We start from the raw sequence: 27,089 nt of genomic DNA, 5'->3' as shown, positions 1-27,089 counted from the left end.
GACCCTGGAATAATTTTTACCAACAAGAGGTCCTTAACGTGCTCCCGATGCACGGAACACGGGCGTTTTTGCATTGCGTCGCCACCGAAATGCGGCCGCCGCGGCGGGGATTTGATCCCGCGACCGCGTGCTTGTAGCAGCGCAACAAGCCGCTAAGCCAGTGCTCCAAGTTTTTTTGTCGCTGCAGGTTCGCCTAATAAAGAGTTAGTTTCGTATCCACAGTTCTTTTTTTTTCCTCCATATTGGTAACTTCGCTACGGCTGCGCAGGAAAAGTGGTGAAGATTTGAGGGTAGCTCGGCGGCTATTTTGATGCTAAGAAATGGCTGCACACAACAGGTATAAATACGTGGACATGCTTAGCAAGCAAGAACGACGTCATCTAGAGAATAAAAAAATATCATTGCCAAAGCCCTCATGTAGATCAGTCAGCAATAACAGAAGATCGAGTCAGGAGGTTCAAACTTACGGGTGAATTATTGATGGCAGTTGTTCTTTCTGTGTAGAACGGAATGACAGACAGACATCGAGAATATGCTGTCTTTATTCTTCTATAGTTTTAAGTAACATTCCCAATTGGTAATGGGACACCAAAGGAAAACATTAGGCCAAGCAAGATTGGAAGATTGCGCTTCTGTATATGCAAATTCGTAATTCTTAGCAAAATGCAGAGCTTTTGTAAGCGAGAATATGACGAAAACGAAAAATCGCAGCAGAGGCAAGTGTAGCTCACTTTTTTTTAACTTCTCATTTGACGTAAGCACTGGCTGATTCGCAGAAAGCAGCATAACGGGCGTTAATTCAGGTAGAGATTATGCCAAGTTGTCCGATTTGGCGCCGGCTGTTCAAATTGAACAGCAGCAGGGAGACCTTCGGAGACAATTTTCTGCGCAGCAAAGTGGTGTATTGGCGCACTGAAAATGTTTCTAAGTTAGACTTCTATACAAAAAAAAATACTTCTACACAAATGATCTGTCGATCTCGTTTCCTTCAAGGTTCCACAAGAACATGTGTAGCAAGTCACTTAAATTTATTGCCACAATCCTGATATATCTTCTATATGACCTCACAAGAAGCCAACAAACACTGACACCAAGGACAACATAGGGAAAATTGCTTGTGCTTAATAAATGAAATAAATGCTAAATAAACATCCTACGAAAATACAACCCGATATTATCAAGTAACGAGTGTCTGAGAAAAACGTTCCAGGATGTAGCAAGCGTTACCTATCACTGCAACAGCAACTTTAAAGACATGTTAGTGCACTCAAAAGTCAGCCAGCATCATTCCCCCGTAATAAAAGCATGTTGTCGCCCCAGGTACAAAACCTGCAAGCACCTTCAAAATGGCATTAAGATTAAAAGCACTGCAAATAGTTAAACACACGAAGTCAAGTCTAACTTCACTTGTACAAGTCCGGGTGTGATTTGTATGCTTGAATGTTCCTTCTGTAAGAAACAATATATCGGTGAAACGGGACAATCAGTGAACGTTAGATTAAACGGACATCGCACGGACACAGCTAAAAAGCTTCCCAAAGCCGTCGCCGAGCATTTCAACCAACCAGGTCATAAGTTTGATGAACTTAAGCTCTACATCTGACAGTCAAATTTCCGTTCTTGGCGAGAAAGAAAATACAGAGAATGATGCCTTATCCATAAGTTCAAGACACTGCAACCAATAGGCATAAACGTTTTAAAGGGAGCTTTATGATCTATTCGCCATGCTAAATTCCAAGCTATAGGCAACAACGTTTAGTTTGGTTGCTTAGAGTTTTTTTATTTTCTTTCCGTTCTTTTCTTCATTTTATTTATTCCATTTCAGTACTTTCTTTTAGTTCTTAATTTTTTCACGAACATTAGTTTCAGCCACTCCTTCTGTTATCTCTTTCAGGGACCCGACAGCCTACGAACACCAGCGAAGCAGGTAATAGAGGGCTGTGTGCACGCCGTTGACACGCCGGCTGACACACGACCGTTGACACGTGATTGACAGACGGCTGTCAGTCACGTGTCCTCGTCGTTCTAGGTGCGTCAAGTGGACATAGAAGGCGCGCAGTTGAGCTAATTCAATGATGGCATCCAGATACGCGTCCGAGCTCAATGACCATTGTGAGTGCATATGAAACGCTGAGACAGACTGGAACTTTTACGAAGAAACGCCATAAATCTTCAATCCTGGGCGAGGACGTGGAGATAGATATTCTGTCAAAGTTTTCTTCAGACCCACATGCAAGTGTTCGTAGTGTGGGTGCTGAAGCTGGAGTGCCAAAGTCTTCAGTGTGGATAGTACTTAAGAAGAGGCAACTTCATCCGTACCACGTGCAGCTGCACCCGATGTTGGAGCCCCGCGATTTCCGAAATCGAAAGGACTTTGGCACGTTTGAACTTTCTGTTCAAAGACGGAAGAGGAGCCAGGCTTTGCCAACAAAATACTGCGGACCGATGAAGCTACCTTCTCACGTATGCCCAAGTGAACATCCACAACGCTCACTGTAGGAGTGACGAAAACCCTCACTGGGTTTTGAAGACACATCAGCAATATCAATTGTCGGTTAATGTGTGGTGTGGAATTTACGGTGGCACTATCAGTGGCCCCGTGTTTTTTGGTAACACGCTTACAGGCGAAAGATACGTCGACGACATCCTTGATGGGGCACTTGAGGATTTTCTTTGCAAAGTTCCATTGGCTAGGATCAAGAATATTTGGTGTCAACATGATGCTATCCCGCGCACGACAGCAGCGAAACTTGCAAATGGCTGAATGAAGTATTCCTGCAGCAGTGGACTGAACCGCATGGGCTCATTGCTTGGCCGGCACGGTCGCCAGATTGAACTCCTCTCGATTTCGTTCTCTGGAGCTACGTCAAGGATGAAGTATAACGGACACCAACCACAACATCAGAGAACCTAAAAGAAAAAAATAGGGAAAGTCTGTAACTCCATTCCTTATACCATGATATAAAACGCCTCGGAAAATGTGCCTGTGAGATGCCAAATGTGCATTGCAGCAGATGGTGACCTCTTAGAACACGCGTTGTAATCGAAGGGGCTTTTTGGATTGAAGGTCACTGGAAAATCATTCCGCCCCCCCCCCCCCCCCAACGCCGCCTCCCCATCCAATCACAATACATTCCGTCGGCAGGACGCAGGTTTTCATAAGTATTGGAATCACCTTCTGGCACGGTGTGGTTGTCGGCAGCACAGATGGCCGAAACCAAACTTCGGCGGTGCTTTCATCTTCAGCGGGTGTCACATCCCACGATTTGTTAAAAAAATTATGGGGTTTAACGTGCCAAAACCACTTTCTGATTATGAGGCACGCCGTAGTGGGGGACTCCGGAAATTCCGACCATCTGGGTTTCTTTAACGTGCACCTAAATCTAAGTACACGGGTGTTTTCGCATTTCGCCCCCATTGAAATGCGGCCGCCGCGGCCGGGATTCGATCCCGCGACCTCGTGCTCAGCAACCCAGCACCATAGCCACTGAGCAACCACGGCGGGTCACGATTTGTTCAGCCGCATCGACAATCCAAGGCCCATTATCTTCAGTGCAGCGCTCGGCACGTGGTGGAATTTGAGCGATTGCCATCGACCTATCACCGCTGGAAATCGACGCCCACATGACCAGTGTGGACACTATATAGAAGAGCAACGCTTCTACCTCGTGGGATTTGGAGCCGGCACGCTGGCAGACATGCAGCTGATTCCCCTGTTGTTCACGCAGGTTGGTGCGCATTACCCTATTCGAGTCTCACGGCCATTGTGTGCGTTCCGGCTCCTCCCACTATGGTGTTTGCTGATGCTTATTGTCGTAAACGAACGCATGCGCCTCGAAGTAGGTCTTTTCTATTTGTCAACAGCTTTTTGTACGTGTTCCTGCTTTTGTTGCTTTCCGGCGATATCGAACTTACCCGGGTCCTGTCGAAATGGAAATATTGCAAAGCCTGCAAAAAGGGCAGATTGCAATCTTGAATAAGCTAGATGCTTATGCTATTGAATCCAGGATCACCGCACATGAAGGAATGATAGCGGACATAAAATGCAGCCTTGAAGCAACTAAGGAACAAGTTCAGGGTCTTGGTAGAACAGTTGCAGAACATAAGGATGAACTTGAGACTCTTCAGAAAGTATTCAGGGATTTGCAGGTTAAAAATATTGACCTAGAGAACAGAGGTCGGAGACAAAACCTTTTGTTTTACGGAGTGGATGACAACAGGGCGGAAACATGGGACCAATCAGAGAAATTGATTAAAAAGTTCGTTGGCGACAAGCTGGGAATTGAAGTTACATCACTACAAAGAGCACATCGGATTGGTGTACACCGAGAACAAAAAAACAGGCCGATTATCGTAAACCTCTCTTCGTACAAAGAAAAACAAGAAATTTTGTCCAACGCAAGAAAATTTAAAGGGACACTAAAGGGAAACAATAAATCAGTTTAGACTAATAAAGCATTGTTTGAGAACCCTGCAGGCAGTCATTTCAAGAAAATAGTTTGAATATTAGATGAGAAAATGAAGGTCCAAGTATCAGTATTTGAATTTCGCGCCGAAATGCCAGCGCCGGTACGTCAGCGTGACGTCAGAGATTCCAAAGTTTGTTTTCGCATTTGGGCCGCGTTGGCTGAAGAAAGGTTCCCGAAACTTGGCATGTTTAATATTTGGTTCCTTTAGAACACAATGTAGTCAATCTGTTCCGCTATATATAATTAGTAGGCCCTAGAAGATGCCATCAAAATCCATGACGTCACAGCCCCCAGGTGCGGGAACTTAAGTAGGCGTCGCCACCCGTATTTCGTTCTTGCGCTTTTTCTGGCTTACCAAACGTCTTATCGTTGTAAGAGTGGTGTTTTTGGTGTTGTAGAACGGTGATTTACTGATGCAGAAGAAATCACTTTTCACTTTAGTGTCCCTTTAGGGACACTAAAGGGACACTTTAGGGACACTAAAGTGAAAAGTGATTTCTTCTGCATCAGTAAATCACCGTTCTACAACACCAAAAACACCACTCTTACAACGATAAGACGTTTGCTAAGCCAGAAAAAGCGGAAGAACGAAATGCGGGTGGCGACGCCTACTTGAGTTCCCGCACCTGGGGGCTGTGACGTCTTGTATTTTGATGGCATCTTCTAGGGCCTACTAATTATATATAGCGGTACAGATTTACTACATTGTGTTCTAAAGGAACCAAATAGTAAACATGCCAAGTTTCGGGAACCTTTATTCAGCCAACGCGGCCCAAATGCGAAAACAAACTTTGGGATCCCTGACGTCACGCTGACGTACCGGCGCCGGCGTTTCGGCGCGAAATTCAAATACTGATACTTGGACCTTCATTTTCTCATCTAATATTCAAACTATTTTCTTGAAATGACTGCCTGCAGGTTTCTCAAACAATGCTTTATTAGTCTAAACTTTTATTGTTTCCCTTTAGTGTCCCTTTAAGGGGTCAGAGTTCAGAGTTGATCAGGATTATGCGCCAGCTACTCGGGAAGTACGGAAGTGATTATGGGAATACGGTAAGGCGCACAAAGGCGAGAACGCAAAAGTTAAGCTGAATTTTGACAGGCTTACTCTTGGTGAAAAAACTTACGTATGAGATGACGAAAAGAAGGTAGTTGCACCACTAAAAAGAAAAAAATTATGCTTGCCTTAAAAAAAAATTACGCGGCACAACCTGGTCGCCGTTTTGATAAACTGTAGAAGTGTAACGAATAATACGGAAGAATTGGCAGGACTAATTGAGACGGTGAGAACTGACGTAGTTATTGGCCCGGAATCGTGGCTGAACCTTGATATCGGCGATCGTGAGGTTTTTCCGAACGAATTTGTCGCGCATCGTAGAGATAGGCCGAGCCATGGGGGCGGTGTATTTTTACTTGTGCGAAGTTCCCTGAAATCTTCCGCCTTAGACATCCCGTGTTATGTCGAATCTCTTTGGTGCACATTTACCCTAGATGATAATTCTTCGTTCGCCGTAGGTGCATTTTACCGACCACCGAACTCTGACTACAATACACTTCAATCGCTGAATGAAATTATCTCGGAAGTTTCAAGCAGACCTTCAATTCTTGCTGATGATTTTAACGTGCCAGACTTAGAATGGCGTGATGGAATATGTGTAAGCAGCACTGGGTGCTGTGTAAACATAGAAATGAAAAATATTATTGACAACTGTGGTCTTATTCAATTAGTTATTTGCCCAACTAGAAATAATACCGTTCTAGACCTCGTGTTCTGAAATTCCCCCAGTTTGGTGAATGTCAATGTTATTCCAGGTATCAGTGACCACATGGCAGTTGTTGCAGACATTAAAAAAGAGAGCAGAAGAACCTTAAGTTGTGCAACAAAAAAGGTTTTTCTATTCAGGAAAGGTGGCACTCAACCATAGCTCAAAAGCGAGAAGATTATTTGCCCGTGTTTGAGTGCCTTGCTGAAACCGATAGTGCAAAAGATTTATGGTTTAAGTTTAGGGATAAGGTGTTAGCCCTTCTGGGTAGGTATATACCTGCGCTACAAGCAGGCAAGATTAATAAATGCAAGAAGCCATGGATGACGTCAGGTATTTTGAGAGAAATCGGGAGAAGGCGACGAGTTTTTCATAAATTAAAGAAAACTGGAAGCAGTGAGCACGTGAAAGAATTACAAGCATTAACGGAGCAGTATAAAGCAAGTGTGGAAAAATGAAAAGAGAGATATTTCGAGGGGTTCAATAACAAAATGAAAACTAATCCCAAGTCGTTCTGGCATTATATCAAGGAGTGCGGAAGGAGTGCGGATGTTAGAGTCGGCGAACTGAATTTTAATGATACGGTTATAGTCGATGAGGAAGCTAAAGCCTTGCCATTTGTTGGGCGTGTTGGTAAATTGAAAGCATATTTAGCGCCAGCAAACAAGGACGTAAGGGAGACGACAACACAATGCGCTAACTTCAACAACTTGATTTCCAGGAAGTACACCTATATAAACCATGCACAGTGGCGCCACGTTACCCAAATCTTATCCATCCAAAAAAGCCGTCTCCTTATCTAATAGGTCGATTGAAGGGGCACTAACACACGTGTCTCTATTCCGCCAGATAGCCTGCGCTTCAATGATCTCTCGCACGTCTTTATCTTTGTGCTTCGCAAGAACCCGACAGGATTCATAGACCGGCGCACAGCCGCATTCTTGACAGTGGGATGACAGATGACCGTTTTGCTTATTTTTCACAGTTTGACAATGTTCCCGCAATCGGTCATTAAGACACCGTAAGCCAGCTGCCGGGTGCTCTACGAATCATCGGAAAGCGCCAATGGGATGCGCAGAGACTGTTGTATATGAGCTTCCGCTGTCCTGTGGGAAGAAATACTTCGGACAGACAGGGAGATGTCTTAATGACCGATTGCGGGAACATTGCCAAACTGTGAAAAATAAGCAAAACGGTCATCTGTCATCCCACTGTCAAGAATGCGGCTGTGCGCCGGTCTATGAATCCTGTCGGGTTCTTGCGAAGCACAAAGATAAAGACGTGCGAGAGATCATTGAAGCGCAGGCTATCTGGCGGAATAGAGACACGTGTGTTAGTGCCCCTTCAATCGACCTATTAGATAAGGAGACGGCTTTTTTGGATGGATAAGATTTGGGTAACGTGGCGCCACTGTGCATGGTTTATATAGGTGTACTTCCTGGAAATCAAGTTGTTGAAGTTAGCGCATTGTGTTGTCGTCTCCCTTACGTCCTTGTTTGCTGGCGCTAAATATGCTTTCAAGCTAAAGCCACATGTTTAAATACGTATTTCCAATCCATGTTTTTACCTAAGCATGACGCTCCTTCCCAACCGCACCCAAGCACGCTTCCACTGATGCCGCCGGTGGAACTGAGTGTTCGCGGTATACGTTCTCTTCTTGAAAGCCAAGACGAATCCAAAGCAGTTGGTCCTAATCGTACCTCTCCTCGTGTACTGAAGCGATCTGCCGCGCCCATTTCGCTTCACCTTTACATAATTTACACTAAGCCGCTTTCAACAGGCACTTCACCCCATGATTGGAAAATTTCCCGTGTTGTTCCGGTTCATAAGGGTGGCTCAAAAAAAGGATGTAACAAAAAAAATTACCGGCCCATTTCATTAACATCGATATCATGTAAACTTTCTGAACATATCCTATTTAAGCACATATTCACCCATCTTACAGATAATAATGTTGTGATAAATGAGCAGCACTGTTTTCGCAAAGGATTTTCTTGTTCCACGCAACTTGTAGAGTTCTTTCATGAGTTGGCTTCCAACGTTGACGAGGGTGGCCAAACAGATTGTCTTTTAGATTTTCGCACTCCCTTCGCGTCAAACTGCAGATTCCAAATTTTGACCAGAATGTACTAACTTGGATAACCAATTACTTGTTCGACAGGCGTCAATGCGTGCTTTTAAGTGGGAGGTGCTCATCCTATGTTGGTGTATCGTCAGGCGTGCCACAAGGCTCCGTCCTTGGACCGCTCTTATTCCTCATTCTTGTTAATGATATTTATGTGGGTATTTCATCGCGCATGTGTTTATTTGCCGACGATTGTTTTACATCAGCAGATTAGGAACGCAAGTGACGGCGTTTTTTTGCAGGACGATTTGGATCGTATTACAAGGTGGTGCAAGAAAAGGCAAATGACGTTGAATCCAAAAACGTGTGTGAACATGCGTGTTTCCCCCTCCCCCCCCCCAAAAAAAAGAAACAAATTGAAACAGCTTACAGCCTAAATATGTATGTGATTGCTACTGAACCAACATGCAAATATCTTGGTGTTTTTATCGCACGATTGCTCACGGAATGCCAATATTGATTATGTTGTTGGTAAAGCAGCAGGGGCTCTTAACTTTGCCCAACGGAACCTAAGATGGGCACCCCAGAATTTAAAGAACACAGCCTACCTCACCTGTGTAGGCCGATTTTGGAGTACGCATGCCCTGTTTGTGACCCGATGCAGTCCAGGTATATGGATAAACTTGAAAAAATTCACAATAGAGCTGCGCGGTTTGTTTTAGGGCGGTACAAGCGGAATTGGGTTGGGAATCGCTTTCTTTGCGCAGAAGAAAACTGCGGTTGAAGTTTTTCGTTTTTGTCTTTCATGGTAACACTGGAATTGCTTGTAATGACTACTTTTATCAACCCAATGACATATCCAGTCGAAATGATCACCGATACAGAGTGAAAGAGTACCGTGCAACAGCTATGTTTTACAATTCCTTCTTTGTGATGACTATCAGAGATTGGAACCGGCTGCAAGGGACGCAAGTGTGCTGTATAGATGAAGAAGCGTTTTAAAGGGCCCCTGAAACGGTTCGGACAAATTTTGTAGGCGCGTAGGGTACAGCTTAAGTAGAACATTCGCACCACAATTTAAGTGAAGCGTTACGTATTAATGGAGCTGCAAGCGATTAGAAGTTACCCTCCTCCCTAGCTATGCTTTTCCTCCTCAACTCGCTCGCCGAGCGAGCGGCGCTAAGCTCCGCCTTCACTGGTTCAGCGTCACGATGCGACGTCACATCGCTCACTTCCGGTTGTTTAGGAGCACGCCCCCTCCCGCGCGAGACCTCTCCGCTAGCCGCTTGGCCGTCGAACGAGAGCTATCGAAGCAGCGTGCGTTGCGAGCATTCTGTCGTAGCGCCGAACGTGTCCGGTACTCCGCTAAAAACAGGCAAGGTGGTCATTTCAGCAAATGACTGGAGGCATAAACTCAAGCTGATGAAGGAACTTTAGCGTAGAGGTACATGAGCAGCCTGATCGGTCTGCACGGTCCAGACACTTGCTGGCGCAGCGCTTAACCAGTCAAACAAAGCGCTAATATTGCTCTAACCAAGTGTAAAGCATTTTAAACATTTATAAATCAGCGTGTTGATGATTACACTCCTGCGAAAAATACACACCAGCAGCAAATAATACACTTCGTTGCTGCTACTGTGTATGGTTGAGCTCTGTGCCACCAGGTGGCTGCACCGTGCACCGTTCACATTTGCCCTTCTGCTCATCTCGTGGCGACGGAGTCAAGCGGCCAGACCCTGTCCCCTTGCGCTTGCCTTTGCCCTAATACTGGACTCGCGGTTTGCAGGTCGCTAGGTTTGCAGTCCACAAGGCAACAAAGTCGAATCATAGTGCTCGCGAAAAGACTGAGACCGACTCTGACCGCGGAGCTCTCGTCAAAATGGTGTACGTTGTAACACAAGCAGACGACACTTGCTGTGTGCCGGAAGTGCTGAAGTGTACTAAAAAACTATTCTTGTGTATTCTCTTTAAGTTATTTTCTTTTTACAAAAACAAAGTAACTACGTATCCAGCTTTTCTGGACACAAGGGTTTAGTTCGCGTGAATGCCACCACGTGGCGTACTCACCTTAAACTTTTCAAACTTCCCGCGGTGACGCGTGATGACGTCAACCAAACAAAAATAAAAAAAGGTAAAAGCTATCCCTGCGCATTGAACTTCGCCACAATGCTTGTCCCGCCAGCGTTATCAGTGTTCTTGATCAAGCGTATTCGCTCGTCGCCTGGAAATTGCTCGTCATCCAGCGTTTACTCGCGACGAGCAATTGTTGATTCTGGGCTTTTGATTCGGTTCCTTTTTTTTTCTTCTCTTTTCCTTTTCTTTTTCTTTTTTTTTCATTCTACGGAGTAAAGAAGCTAGCCTAACCGTCAGAAGCACTTCGGGGCAGCCTTTCTTCAATCGGCATACATTGTTAACGTCCGAACATCGCACCGCGCCTACTAGAGACGCCGTCGTGGATGGATTTTGATTTTCCCTTATCGAATTTGTTAAGGTGCGCACAATTATTTCACTAGCGACTTTGCAATGCGCACTCATGGGCTATCGCCGCAGCTGCAAATCTAGATGTGCTTAAGTATTAAGACATATACTTGGATATGTCGGTTTTTCATCTTGACCCAAAAGTCACGAAACAAGATTTGAGCAAACTGTCCCTGTGTCGTCGCAGGGTGTGAGAGGGGGCTAGTTGGTATTCCATGCTAAAGTGACTAGCACAAGAGTGGACACGGGACACTAAAGAGGCGACAAGGATAAGCGCAAACTTCCAACTGGGCGCTTGTCCTTGTAGCGTCTCTCTCTTGTCCACTCTTACGCTAGTCACTTCAGTCTGTGTCGTCATCCGTTAGCATGCTATGGCCGAAGCTGCTCGCAATATTACGTCACATTTACTGGCCACCAGACCAGGTACACCCTTGGGTACGACATATACAGTACTTGCAGTTAGTTTCCAAAGTAGTCTCCTATGGCAGCTATCCACGTGCGTGAAGCAAGAACGCTATTTAAAATTATTGTGCAGTAATATATGCGGGATTTGTATGTTCTCCACATTCTCTACCATGTTGCCGTTCCGCCTTTATTATATAGCCGCAATGTAGACTAGCAGCTATCGAACGCCATAAAGGCTATCCACATATTCAACCCTTAATGACCATCGGTTATCTTCTCTCCTCATTACATGTCCTGCCCATGCCAATTTCTTTTTCTTGATTTCAACTAAGATGTCATTAACTCGCGTTTGTTCCCTCACCCAATCTGCTCTTTTCTTATCCCTTAACGTTACACCCATCATTCTTCTTTCAATAGCTCGTTGCCTCGTCCATAATTTAAGTAGAATCCTTTTCGTAAGCCTCCAAGTTTCTGCCCCGTAGGTGAGTACTGGTAAGACACAGCTATTATACACAGACTAGATTCCAAGGGAAGGGAAGCGTAGCATAGGGCGGCAGAAAGTTAGGTGGGCGGATGAGATTAAGAAGTTTGCAGGGACGACATGGCCACAATTAGTAGGTGACCGGGGTTGTTGGAGAAGCATGGGAGAGGTCTTTGCCCTGCAGTGGGCGTAACCAGGCTGATGATGATGATGATGACAACGATGATGATGATGATGATGACATATTCAAGGACCTCACGCGCAACTCCTGAAACTTAATTGTATTCAAGAGTTGTGCTACTGCCCAGGACATCCTTAACGAATGTTACATAACGCATTATGAGGTTTTACTTGCCAAAACCACAATTTCATTATGAGGCATGCCGTAGTGGAGGATTCGGGAATAATTTAGACCACTTGGGATTATTAACGTGCGCCTAACCCTAAGTACGCGGGTTTTCGCATTTCACACCCATTGAAATACGGCTGCCGTGGTTGGGATTCGATCCCGAGACCTCGTGATTAGCAGCCGAACCCAATAAAAGCTAAGCAACTACGGAGGGAAAGGAATGTTGGCAGTAGGAGGAAGGTGACAGCCGGCACGTGAGACAATTTGTTCCCATCCTCATTGCTGGAGAGTCGGTACCATCTGTCCAAGAATGACACCGTAGAATGCACTGTATTCAATGTGATGGAGTCCGCGTCCAATATTTCAGACCCGAATCATACTGTAATTACTGACGACCAGGCAGCTCGCTAATACGTGCAGTCGTTTGACAGCTGCCGGGCGCTGGCGTCGGCCACAGGACCTACTTGACCTTTCTTCAATACTTGCCGACATTCTCGCCTTACTTCGCACCATTGCGTTTCAGCTGAACTGCTTCAACAGCCGATTTATTTGTGCCAGAATTTGGCCACCCTGTCAACGTTATGGTTTCTTATTTTTAAGTCATCTTTTATATTTAGGCTAAGGCTGTCGTGAAATTTCCAGCGGTTTCACTTTTCCCAAAATGCCCGCATTTTTGTCGGCCTCTGTTAATATTTTGGAGGATTTTTAATAGACGTGGAAACCATTGCATGGCCCCCTGACAAAGCTGCTCAAAAAGTCATTTTATATCCCTGAGGTCATGCGCAAGTTTCCGCCTTCTTGCCGTTCATCAACCTCCTGATTTCCCTGTCACCTGTATTCCATTTTGACGACTGCATTCCCACGGAAGTTGGCGACGATATGTCCATGGGATTAAAGCCATTTAAATCAATTCTACTGTGGATACGACAGCCGCTTATGCTCACTGTGGATGGAAATGTTGCGCTAATGAGCGCCATTCTGAAGCATCTAAATTGATAGTCACAAAATTATGCGGATCCCACGTATGTGCGAATCGATGTAAGCAAAGCTTTCTGTGTTTGTTGTCATTGTTAAACGTAATCTCCACAGAGTAGTCAGGCACCCTCTAATGAAATGCTGTCAATGTTTGCTGATTACGCCCACCATTGTGATGCAAATAAACGTAACTCCAACTCATTTTCTCAGAAATAAATGCTGAACGAAACGCTGACGTCATCCTGAACAAGATCAACAAGCGCCCTAGTGCTCGATCTTATGATGCCCCTATTCGTAAGCTTATATTCATGATTTAGTTATTTGGGGGGAGGGGGGAGGGCGAGTGCGATGTCTTCTTATACCGTAGAAACATCCCTCGGACGTCTCTGATGTGCTCGTTCTAATTCTCAAGTACCCAATGCAAACTGTAATCGCTGCAACTTCATGATGTCCTGGTGGCAGGCCATCATGGCATGTCGCGCAAGTAGGACCGCGCTGATTCATTTGGGTTGGCATATACTATTTGGTGCGTCATACTTCGCCACATGCATTTTTCAAGCAGAGCTTGAAAAGGGCGGCCAACTCACTACGCCCCTTTCCTCTGTTTACTTCCGCAAAGTGTGTGTCTATCGCTGTGGTTACCAAATACGCCCAGCGGTATGCTACTACTCAAGCCTTCTGTCGGCTGAGCAACTGAAGTCGCAGGCTTTCTTCAACACGGCGTCGACGTTCAATATGGCTATCCTCAATTACTTTTCGCGGACTTCGCTCACCGCCTTCTCTCCAATGAAATCTCCTATACCACTCGCTCCTGCTAGACACAACACAAACACGCAACGACCTCAATGAAGTATCTATAACACGCTAGTTGACATGCTGTCGACGTATATTTCCGCTGAGCACCGGGATTGGAGCCCCCCCCCCCCCATACTTAGAAAATTCCACTAGAATGATGTGCGTTTTTTTTCGTTTTTTTTTAGTGTGTGCGTGTGGGCCGTAACGTTCTGTGGAATGTTAGATGACATGTTTTGTAACTTCTGAAGGTGCGATTTTTGTTTTGTGGGATTTGCTACATGTGCATTTTTTCAGTACCTGTTCCTAGTTCCTAGCATTTCTTCCCCTGTCAACTTGTGCCTGGCTTATTAACTTGTTTATTCCTGTCTTCAGCCGTTTATATTCTGTGTTGTATATTGTTAAGTTTTCTTTGATGAATCCCCCCCTACGTAACGCCCGCATTGGGCCTTTAGGGTATTGAAATAAAATAAATATTGTTGGCTTGGATATGTTTGGCACGAGGCCCAAGTCGGTACCCTGCCTTCTAACGCGTTCTCTTGTTTTCGTCTCTGTCTTGAAAAGACGCGCACCGTAACATGCTGCAATGGTGATTGCGTTGCGCGTATGTAAGGTGAGAAACGCGGTTCTAAAATGTCTGTTCACTAACTTGTGCAGTAAGCCCATGTTTATAGTATTCGCGCAATAGTAAGAGTCACGAGTATGGCAACCGTAACCGCAAGCGCCACGTTATAGTCGTAACTTGTCGCGACAGCGTAGTTGAAATCCACTGACCCTGCCACTAAGAAATACGTGGCGAGGTATGGCTGATGAATAATTAATTGCGAAGATTGGTTTTCAGTAAACGTTTGTTACCAAGAACGGCGGGTGCTCATACTACCGCAAATGACGGATGCTTGGCGGTGACTCCAATCATTTACTCGCCACATCACAGATCTACACTTGAATTCAACTGGTTTCACCAACTCTTGCTTATATTCTCCCGCCCTTAAACTGCGCCTTCGCCTGCCACCCGGCCTCCAGCTTTTCCTCTTTGTCCCCCGCTTCTTTCCCAATCTGCTGAGACGTGCTTCCACTGATGCTTGGTCTTCTTTTTTCTCAATAAATGAAGGCATTCATTCATGTTTTCCTATGTTACTGCAGAAAATAGCGTGTCTTTATCTACATAACCACCCTGTCTCTCACCTGGACTCTCCAATCGCAGAACAAAGTTGCGGTGTTGCAAATGACTGGGCGTCACATATACAATTTTCTAGGAATGGCCAGTAGCACGGCGGGCAATTTTTGGTGGGTGACGAGACAGTATATAGAACACCTTCTCTGCAATATCCCCACTCAGTGCTCTGCTTCGTGAGCTACTATTAGCCGCTACTACGAAGTACGAAATGAAAGAAACCTAGCTGGGCTGGTCACGGACAGGTCTTTTTGGATTCGTGAAGCGTCGATATAAAATATATATATTTCGTATATAAGCCTAAATGACAGCGATATAAGCGAGGTGAGTAACGCTAGCACGTTGGTTTTGACTAACGATGCTCTTCATGCAGCACTTTCGTCTTATGCGTGTTTGCGAACGGGAATGAAAGACAGGAGGGTAACACGCCTTCCTGAAATTAAACATTCGGAATAACTCTTTGTTGGACGGTTAGACATATGTTGAGGGCCCCCGATACGAACCACCTGCAAGCCTGTATCAGCTTGCAAAGAGGAACTCAGATTAAACGTTGCCAGGAGGATAGGCTTTTAATTATCATAAAGATATCTTTATTGAAATTCCTTACCATGAGGTGAAAGTCGACTACTAAGCATTTATATTTTCTGTGTTATTAAAACGTCCTGTTAATAAAAGGTTGCTGTGCTTTACAGCCTCCTAAATTAGGTTGTAAAAAATAAATTGATGCGGTAAGTGTGTAAACGCAGACGCAAGAAAAGGCCTAGTCCGTTTCCAAGTGTTCACTCAATGAAGATGGAGCGCCTCTATACTCTCACATTGTAGGGATGTCAAGAACAAAACACTTCCAAAGAGTGAGTCATGAATATAACTCATTATAAAGTGAGCTTGCTCTGGAAAAGAAAACGCTCAAAGCGCAAAGACGGCTGCGTGCAAAGTGCTTCCTCTGAATCCGATCTACGGATCAAGGCGTTAGTTCGTCATACTGAAATGGTCGTACATTGCAGCGCAATCTCGGGTCCTCAAATGTGACGGCGAATGTAGGCCAGTATTCGCTTCACGCGCGCAATCTGATAAGATAACGCTCTTTCGCTATTGAATCCGTGACAACATACTGGATATTAGAAACACATGCAGGCGCATCTTGAGCTAACTGATAACTTTGGAACTGTGGTTAGACGCTAAAAAAAAAGCACCCCCCCCCCCCTAAAAAAGGAATACAGTTGCTTTCAATATTAGCTGAAAAATAGTGCTTGTCGTTTAAAAAGGGCCTCCAACACTGCACAGCGGCGCCGACATACAGGAAATTCAAGCGCGAACTATCAAACCAGCGTATCGTGGTTCAATGTATCCCAATAGTCCAGGGGCCAGTTCCACCACGGCTACTGTGTCGGAGCTCGTATTTCATGTCAGCATTATTTGTCACAAAATCACAGTATTTTTTCTTTAGATCTTATCATTAGACAGCTAAAATACATCCAGCGAAAGCCTCATCTTAATACTTCAGTACTTTTCGTTCTAACGTGCACATCCGTGATGATCCATATGTTACAAACATTCCAACTATTACGAGCATCATTTGTTCACCATAAAGTTGGAAAAATTATCGACCACGCGCCCTGGTCAGCCAATCAGATAGCTCGCCCATGTGACGTAATATGGGTTGTTTGCATCATATGGGTAGGGGCGGCTTAAAATTCCGCCGAGCAGTGCGCTGCGATCGGCAGCGATGTGTATTTTTAAAACCTTATAATAAATTACACGCTTTACGCAGAGCACTTAGATGCATCAATTAATGATCAGAAGAACCTACTCTAACGACTCAGTACGTTTGTAGAAAATCGCCAAAATCGTTTCAACCTTGCTTGCTGCAACCAATACTTAAAAAGTTGATTAATTAAACATAACTATAATCGCTTAGTTAAGGGGAAAGTAAAAAATAGCCCGAGTACCACTAGGCCAGTACCAGCATTATGCATTCGGTTCAACTCGCGTCCGGAGTGCCTTTAATTTTTAAAAATTTGGCTCAAGTTATGTTGTCCAACCTGTATAGTTTAGCAGTTACTGCACTCCGTTAGCAACTACATGTTCGAAGCAAGGAAATTATGCAGAGCGCAAGCTTACCGTGTACCAGAGTGCAGCCCCATAGTATTTTATTTATTTATTACATTTCAACTAACACAGGGATTTCCCCTTCGCTCTCTTTAGCTTCATTGTCTGTTTAATTAAAATTAAATTGTGGGGTTTTACGTGCCAAAACCAGTTTCTGATTATGAAGCACGCCGTAGTAGAGGACTCCGAAAATTTCGACCACCTGGGGTTCTTTAAAGGGAAGCTGAAACGGTTTTCAATTTCCATGAATTGCTGGGATTGGGAAGAACAGACCTAATAATTTACGGTTCCGAAATTTTTTTCTTCGTTTTGTTAATGTAAGGGGCGGGAATCGCTTTCTAAATCACCCCCGCGGACACGCCCCCGCCGCTTCCCGGAGCGCCGGGTGAGGTGGTTGCCAGAGGAAAGAACCGGCGAGAGTGACGTCACTGGCGGGGACCGAGCTGCCGGACCGGCGTGCTGGCATGCGCTGGCATGCCTCTTTCAGTCCTGCGCTTTACTGAACGACGCTACGAGAGATTTGCCGCCGCCGCCGCTCACGTTTGTTTTGCGATTTTCGTAAACTGTTCTTTCCTTCTGTGCTGCGTGAGTGCCTACAGCCAAAGGCGCCCAACATGCCCTCGTTCTGTGCAGCATTCGGCTGCGCGAACACACGCGGGCGAGACGATGTGGTGTTTCACAGGTTCCCGAAGGACAAGAAGCTTGCAGCGCAGTGCGGTGAGGAGAGATAAGTTCGTGACGACGAAATCAACTGTGCTGTGCTCGGATCATTTCCGCGATAGCCGGATAGCCTTACGACAAATGCGGAAACGCGTTGTTCCTAGCGTTGCTATACTCCGTTACATACATCAGGTGCAACGCCGTGGAGGCTTGAGATACTTCTTGTAGTGGCTGCGTTCGCACTTAGAAAAAAGCGGTATTTCTTGACCCGATTTTTGAGAAAACTTTTCATATATAAGCTCAGTCCTGAATGAAAAAATAAAGAATTTACCCATAGAAACAATCCGTGTACTTATACGGCTGCTAACACGTTCTTTTAAATCAAATTTCTTTTCGGCATTCTTTAATTGCAGCCCGTCGCGGCAGCTTCACGTGCATGCTCGCGCGAGCAAACGCCGCTGGCACGCTGCGAACCATAGACGGAAACGCGCGCAGTAATAAATTTTGGTAACCGGACTTCGTGCGTAGCTTCCACAGCGTTTCACCTTATGCTATGTTCACACTACAGTCGTAACGCGCGTAACAGCTCTTTTGGCGTATCGAACGTAACGGCTGTAAAAAACGTTACGGCAGTTAAGCCGGCACCTTTGTTCACATTTACTGCTGCTTAAATTACGGCTTTTACAACAGGCCAATCAAATTTGGAGCTGCAGAATGGACGTCACCAGCGGTCCGATATGGCTCCTGCCAACATGCGAGCGCTGGCCGAGATCGAAGAAATTCACGCTCAAAACAAACTTATAGTCATGTATTCAATCGCCCAAAGACGACGAAGGCGACGCAGAAGGGTTTGGGCGCGGCAAGTATTTCTCGACAGGGCCACGGACGGCGATTTTCACAACCTTTTCGCCAAGCTCCGAGTTGGTGACGCTGCGATGTTTCATAACATCATGCGCATGTCGCCCCAGCAGTTCCGCTTCCTTGAAAACCTAATGAGACCACTCATCGAAGTTCGGAGCACGCATCTGCGGCCATCGATTTCCTCGGCGGATAAACCAGATGAACTGAAAACAGTCTCGCAAGGCGCACTGCAAACATTTTCACGAACACAGCCAATCGTGCGCACGGAATGGCGGAATGGCACTTCCCGCGCCCGGAGCTGTCTGCAGACGGAAGGTCGGAAGTGTCGTCACCGGTTGTTGAAAGCCGAAAGCTTATCGGTCATTGGCTGTGTCGCAACGGTCGTAACATAACAGTCGTAAATGTTGCCGACCCTTCAACACTCTCACCCACGATTTTTGCGAGAATTGCGCACGTTGGTACCTTTACGTTCACAGTCTGAACTAGACGCATACGCTTGTTGCGCTTCCGCTTACGTATGTTACGAAAAATCGGCGCCTTACGAACGTAGTCTGAACATAGCATAAGGTATGAAATAGAGAATAGGCTTGCCTAGTGACATTCGACGTACGGTTGCAGTTATCATGTTTACGACACGGCGGAGCTAAAACTGCCTAATATCTTTATGACAACACTAGCATGGAGCGCGCATACCGATTCTTGATCGAGCCACAATCGCAAAGTCGTCGAACCATATTCTGAATATTGCACATATAATCCCCCCGGCCATCTCGATCTGGATGTGTATGATAAGCAACTTCCATGACTGTACCTCGCAGCACTGCATCTGCGCGCTTTCAAACGCGGCACTTATGCTCGCGATCGTGTATCAACGCTCAGAAAACCACGGGACTTTAGACAAGCAGCGGCAAGGTGCTTGACACCGCGGAATTGCACCCGTGCTTACAATCTAATGAGAAGTAAGTTCTTCGGCATTCTTCCAACAGCAAGTTCCCAGTGACACTTCAGCGCATTTTTTCTCCCGTCATTGGAACGTGCAGCTACATGAAAAAAAAAAAGCATACGTAACAGCTAAGATTTCCAACGCGCGAGACGGTGCACACATCGCTCTCGCTTTTGGCACACTCAACATCGTCGTTGCCGCCGTTGCCGCCATGGTTTTCCGTATCGGCTGTCGGTTCGAACATGTACGGCGAAAATACAAGCTGTCCGAGACAGCGAGAATGTTCCATAATGCTTACAACTCAGCTATGAAGCCAGAACAGAACAGCATGCTACGCTCTGAAACGGTGGCGCCGACCGGCGACTGCCGCCATTGACGTTACAGCGGCTCCTACCAATCACGGGCAACAGCGGCGTTCGCGCGATACCCTGAGGCGCTGGTGCGCGTTTTCATGAAAAAACTGCCGCTTGCACTTGTTTCCGCCCTTTTTGAACGTGATATTCGTGTTCAGGGGACTCAAAACTGTAGAATGCCGCAGAGAACTCATTTTTTTCGAAAAGTGTTTGAGCTTCCCTTTAACGTGCACCTAAATCTAAGTACACGGGTGTTTTCGCATTTCGCCCCCATCGAAATGAGGCCGCCGTGGCCGGGATTCGATCACGCGACCTCGTGCTCAGCAGCCGAACACCATAGCCACTGAGCAACGACGGCGGGTTCATTGTCTGTTTGCTTCACAAAGTTTTTTGCAAAGCACTTAAAATTTGGCCTTTATGTTGACAAGCACGCAAAACTGAAAAAAAAAGTCATCTCACTTTTTTCGGTAGATGAAAAACACAATTACGATTCATGTAGACAAGGTCAACATTTATCAAGCAGTGCCGAACCGAATTTTTTTTTTTCGGTTCGGTTCGCTGAAAACGGTTCAGTGCTGTTTCAATTCTGGACCTAAAAAATAACTAATAAAGGAAAAATGGGACATCCATCCAAACGTAGCTAAGTGCTACAAAAGGAACCCATGCGGATTCCTCGAAAGAAAAGCGTCGCAGTCGAAACAAAAATCGTCCTGGTCCCGGATTTGAACCCGATACCACCGCCTTTCCAGGGCAGCCGACCATCTGAGCTAACCAGGCGGCTTTTATTGATGGCAGGGCCAAGTCGAAAGTGGATGTCTCATTTTCCCTTTATTAATTCTCTCCACCTTGCGTGTTTGCGCAGAAGTGTTATTGTCAAACTCTTGCCTTTGCTTCGGGTTGTTGATAAATTGGACTTCGCCCTGCCATCTGCAAGCCGCCTGGTTATCTCAGATGGGAGCCACGGCCGCCTCGATCACGCGCGCAGGACGAATTTTTCTTCAACTGCGAGGTGTTTGTTTCGAGGAACCCGTATCGGTTTTCTTTGTAGCAGTTGCCATTACGTCGCCATTACTACTTCATACTCAACAAGCGACGGTTGCACATTCCGTGAATGATCGACATCGCGCCTGCTCTGCTCACTGAAACGTATGCCAATCGTTATGGCTGGAAGCGATCTGTAAGGACGCTATATGGGTAACGGTGGACGTTCTCGGCGCAGCCGCCGAAGAAAAATTCGCAGTTCCGCTGGCAAGGCGAATCACCGATTACGATAGCAAATTAGTAGATTGCTATACGAAGTAAGGATAGTGGTTTTATTGGCCGTATAAACTTGTAAACATTCGCCTACTAACCGACACACGGAGACAGCGCTGTCTTTGTATGTGTTCTTTCTACGTCCTTGTTCAGTCACGCTTACACATTCTGTCATGGCTTCAAACCAACTAGCCCGTCAACATGTTTTAACTAAATTAACCAGCACGGTGTTCCGCGCGCACAGGTAAACATGAACACACATCGCTAGATGATAGCGGAAACTGTCTGTGAAAACGCTGCAGTTAGGAATCGCGGCAGCAGCCGCAAGCCAATTGAACTCCGTGAATATATGTCGCTTCAACGCGTACGAAACATCGAAAGCACAGCCTGGCACAGCGCATACGAGGTTACCGGCACTACGCGCACTCTGCAAACATCGCAGATCACTTTGAAGATGAGGCCCGCGCAGGCGCACACTTTAGCTATGTCGCAGACAACTTTCAAGACACGATCGCCGGCAACGCGTCCCTACGGCGTCCACCAAAAAAAAAACGCTTCTACTACGGCGTTGGTCACGCGAATCGCGGACGCCGTAGTAGACGGCGTGGTTGTGTCCACTCTGAACGGAGCGGCGGGCGAGGAGGACATCGAGGCACCGTAGCAGCCGCCGGAGAGGAACGCCCTCCTCCCTCACCTCATCGCCCTACCTCGCGCGCCACAGGAGGAGGCACGCATCCGGGTAGCGTTCCTCGCTCTTCTTCTTCGTGATTTGGGAGAGGGAAAATACGCTCAGTTCTGCAGCCCATATGGGAGCACGGCGCAGCGTAATTGGGATGGGGGCGGGGAAAGAAAGATGAGAGGATAGAGGGGGAAAGGGAGAGTAGGTTTCAGGCAGCAGACGTCAGCATCATCCAGGGGCGATGGCCGGCGTTCGGGCAGAGGCCTTGCGAGGCCGAAGTCTATTGGCGATCTAGGAGCCCGTTTGAGTACACATATTCAAGCAGGCTTGCCAGTGCCGCTCGCGCCCGCGAGATTGAACCACGTTCGCCGGCTAACCCTCGCAAGCTTTCACTGATACGGAACTTCACGGCGACGGCGACGCCGACGGCAAAAAGCCGCCTGCAGTGTCCATATAATTGCTATCGCAATAAAAGACTAGAATTTTCTCAAACAAACTCGAAGGCTGGGTGCGCACCCGCGAGCGCGTCCCAGTGCACGGCCCCGGTGCTCTCCTCTCCCGACGATCTTGAGGACCAAGCGCGCGCGCGCGGACAGACGGTTCGAGAAGGCTCGAGCTCTTCGAAGGAGACAAGGGGTAGAGAAGCAACTTATCGCGCCCTGCGGCACCTACTCTCTTTCTTAGCGCCACCAGTGGCGTAGCAACAGGCGGGGGCCGGGGGGCCGTGGGCCCCGGGTGCACGGGGCCAGTAGGGAGGAGGGGGGTGTCATATACGTCTGAAGACACCCGAAAATTGGCGATATCCTCGCCCTCCTCGACTACAACCGGGGGAGGGGGGGGAGGGTGACAGAAGAGCAAAGGGCCCCGGGTGCTAGACGGCCTAGCTACGCCACTGAGCGCCACCACTCGTTGCTGAACGTTTCGGGCCATGTTACTGACCCTTTTCATGGAGCAGTTTATTCTAGAGAACGTCGCCTCAGCTATAGCGCACGAATAGACAATTACCGCTTTCACCTTGCTTCTGCGGGATCAGCTGTGTGAAGTGCAACTAAGTTTTCGCAAACGCACTGTGCTCCAATCATGCCAGATTGAATTATGTGGATTGAAGACTTGTGCAGCTGTTCGCTGCAAAAATAGTGACTGGCATAATAAGGAATTGAATAAATCTGTCTAGCCAAGTTCACGGACCATTGCTGCAACTGTTCGCACATGTTACCAGTACTTCGAGAAATCTGCTCAGTCGCCAGCATTGTACCGCTAACCTTAAAAAAAATTACAGGGTCTCTCAAGAGCTCTCTTTAGAGGTGAACTGCAAAAGCCTCCTCTTCCTCCTCTTATCATTCGCCTCTTTCTCTTTGCCTCTTCTCTTTGCTTTTCTTTTAGTCATTAATGCTCACTACTAAGCATTTTTAGTTATTTGTGATCAATTGGTGTAATTACAAGCGGTCATTAGACATGGTGGTCATGTCATAGTCATCAGTAGTCAATACAAGTCATTTCAGTCATTATTAGTCAATACTAAGCATTTCTAGTCATTTCTAATCAACTGTAGCTGTTACAATTCGTCGAAGACATATTGGTCATTCCGTAGTCATTAGTAGTCATTTCAGTCATTACTAACCATTTTTAGTAATTTCCAATCAATTGTCATCGTTACAAGTTGCCGTTAGACGTATAGGTCATTTCATAGTCATTACAAGTCATTATTAGCCATTACTGCTCACTAGTAAGCATTTTTAGTCATTTGTAATCAATTGTGGTAATTACAAGCCATAGTTAGACATATTGGTCATTTTGTAGTCATTAGTAATCATTTGTCATTACCACTAATTACTGGACATTTCTAATTAATTGTGGTCATTACAAGCCCTCATCGACATATTGGCCATTTTGGAGTCATTAATAGTCATTATTAGTAATTAGTAGTAATTGTTAACATCAACGAATCATCTCTATTGCGTTATCATTCACTAGCTGTCATTATCAATCATTTTTCATTCTTTAATCTGTCTTCATATATGTGTGATGATGCTTCGGTGGACACTCGGCGATCAGGTCTGCTGACACAAACTTCACCATGAGCCTAGAAAGGCTGTCACCTTAAAGTGCTTCAGCGCTGGAGCGGCGGCAAGAGTGACTACCGCTCGTTAAACACTGACAAAGGGGGTAGCGCTACTTCCTAGTACGCGTACGTTTCGTGCAGAGCACACATCTACCCCAACTGGCAAGGAATCTTACGCCCACTATCGCCAACGTGTCAACATGTGCATAGGCGCACACTTGAATATATACGCACAATAAATGACAAAAAACCAATAGCGCACGAATGGTAGAAGCTGAATATTGCGTGATGGTTTACAAGAGTAATCGAGTTACTAGCGATAATACATCTTTGCCACAAGGTATTACCATGTGCAAAACATCTACGTTTCAAGCCTTGCGCGTTGCAAGAACAAATCTATCGGAACTGAGCACATTCGCGAGTGATTAGGCAGGAATAATCAGATAGTGTCCGCACCAAGGAAATTTGCTGAGTCAGCAATGTGACATGCACCTGCATCAAAATATTTGCCAAATAAAGAACGAAGAGGAAAACACGCTAATCCTGATTCAATTCACGAGCGCAAAGTTTGAATAGCGTAGAATACATATTAGCCTCACTTGTAAAACAAGCACCATATAAGCTGCTCACGCTGTTTGTGCATATATAGCACGCTTTGTTGCCTCAGTGTGGCCACAACGTTAGCTTCTAACATTGCCTTAACGTGGCTAGCGTCCTCTTTTTGCAACGTTAACGCAACATACATAAGACAACGTTGAGACAATATTGCTCCAATGTTACATCAACTTTCAGTCAATGTTAAAGCAACTTCTGGAGACAATATAAATGCAACATTGCTACACCTTTTTATTTGCACACATGCAACGTTCCCACGACAATGTCACTGCAATATTGCCGCAATGCTGTCATAACATTTCAGAAACTTTGAGACCGCATTCTAAATCACTGAAATATTTCAGCTATCAATGGTTGCTGGTCAATAAAATAATCTCGTGAAAGGCTAAACAGTCTGCAATGGTATCCTCATACCACAACGGTTACGGCAGTTTAAGGTCGCAAGAATGAGCAACTGACCATTACTCCTTGCTACACAGTGATGCGGTGCTGAAAAAGACCACTTTAGAGCAACGTTATCAGCATGTTGCTTGGTAACATTGCAGCAACATTATCTAATGTTGAAGAATGTTAGCGCAACATAATACAACATTGGCAATGTTGTTGCAACGTTGCAGTAACATACTGTGCTACTAGGGTAGCTTAGTCAGCTTCCAAAGCGCTTTTGCATGTTCTCTGAAATTGTGGCCAAAGCTTCATGTTGTCCACCCAGTCACCGTCTACGATATCTCCCGGAACAGAAGTTTGCTAAGCCGCACGGGCATCACGCACACCCATTGTAAACGCAGAGACAATGAAAGCAATTGAGGCAAGCCATGGACGCGTGATCACGTGATCAGACATGGCAGCGCCCATGGGATCGCCGTGAATAGAGTCAATATAAGACTGTGCTTGGCGTGCTGCTTGTTGTTACAGTAAACTCTCAGTTGTACGAACGTTGGTCTAATGAATATTTCCGAATAATGAACTTTTAGAATATCTCTGGCGGTTCTCCTATGTATTCAATGCAGAAATCTTTCAGTTAAACAAATTTCTGAATAGCGAATACTTTTGTTGAGCAAACTTGGATCAGTGGAGCTGGGCTCATTCTTTAAATCAGTTCAACGAAGTTTTGCGCCCTGCGGCGCTGGCGTAGCCGAACCCCACTGCCCCCAAATCACCCCTTTAGTGGTGACTGTGTGCAGTATGACAGTGAGCTGGTTACCCGTGCTGAACTATCAGATCTGGAAATTGTTTCCAGTGTTGGTCCCGAAGAAGAAGAGTGTGACGAGGAACATGCAATGGCAGAAGCAGATCCAAATCCTGTGATTCTAGCCGAGGCTGTAGGGTGACTTGTAAAGTTGCGATTTCGTGTTTCAGCAACAAGCTGTGCTAGAGAAAACGCAGAAAAATATAGACTCTCTAGAAAGCTTTGTTACTTCTTGCGCTTTAAGAGCACCAGTGCAGATGAAAATTACAGAATTTTTTTAGTGAGATAGGCAGCGATGTAACTGTTACGCACTTCGTGTATATTGCTGTACATAACCCCATAAACTGAGTTTCACACTTATGCCACGACGTCTGCTGCGTCCCATGCTTTTACATATTCTATAGTATTTATTCAGTTTAGTGAATTTTCGGTTAAGTGAATTATTTCCTTGAGTCTCATGATGTTCACTCAGGTGAGAGTTCACTGTATTAGGTCTTTACGCAAGGCTTCGAGTAGCGACGTAGACAGCCCCGGCTTATGGGAAGTCGTGAAATGTGAGCGTTGGGCACAAATTTTATGTGTTGCGTCAGCTTTGGTAGCTGAGCAACAATTGCTCCGCTTTGGTAGCTGAGTGCGAAGTTTTCATTACTTCTGTATGTGTGTTACTGTACTGTTTTCGAAGTGTTATATAATATAGGTCAAGTTCTTCTGCTTCTCCGCGTGTTGTCCGTTCATCGTTTGCAAGTCTGTCTGCTACATGCCCCATGCCCAATCAGTGTGCACCTGAAGGCAGATACCTAAGTGAAGAAAGAACTACGAGCCTTACTCGACCTATTTGTCCTTTGTACGTAGAAACTGCAACGCTGTAGTATGAACAAACAATAGGTGCACTTTTTTTTTACAGTGAAGCTGTTTACCTCTAGACCCCATATGAATCAGTCACGCATGAGCTCTCGTAGGGGGGAGGGTGGAAGTATCTGGGCTGGCCGACGTCCACATAGTGAACAAAAATGCCTTGCGGCAAAGCCAGTTTTATCGCGAATGATCTGCAGAAAACGACTGTAACAATTGTTTCATCAAAACTATTACTTCAAAATTTATATGACAATTGGCCACTAAGACGAATCTATCATTGCGCCGAGTTTCATTTACTTCATAATTATGCAGTTCACAGTGCAGTTGAATAAGTTGTGGAATTCCCGTCTGCTGTGACTACACGGTCATTACTTTAGCATATTCGCTCGACTTTAGAAACAAATAAAACAGATGTTTACTTATATTGCCTCTCCACCTGGAAGTATCTCTTGCCAAGGACTGTTCGTGGGGGGGGGGGGGGGGGGAGGGGAACGAATGAAAAAAAAAAATACAGTGCAAATTGCCCTACTGGCAGACTCAGGATTAATTTTGACACCA

This window comes from Dermacentor albipictus, chromosome 6 (genome assembly GCF_038994185.2).
Source record: "Dermacentor albipictus isolate Rhodes 1998 colony chromosome 6, USDA_Dalb.pri_finalv2, whole genome shotgun sequence".
Classification (NCBI taxonomy): domain Eukaryota; kingdom Metazoa; phylum Arthropoda; class Arachnida; order Ixodida; family Ixodidae; genus Dermacentor; species Dermacentor albipictus.
Note: the sequence above shows the minus strand (reverse complement) of the source record.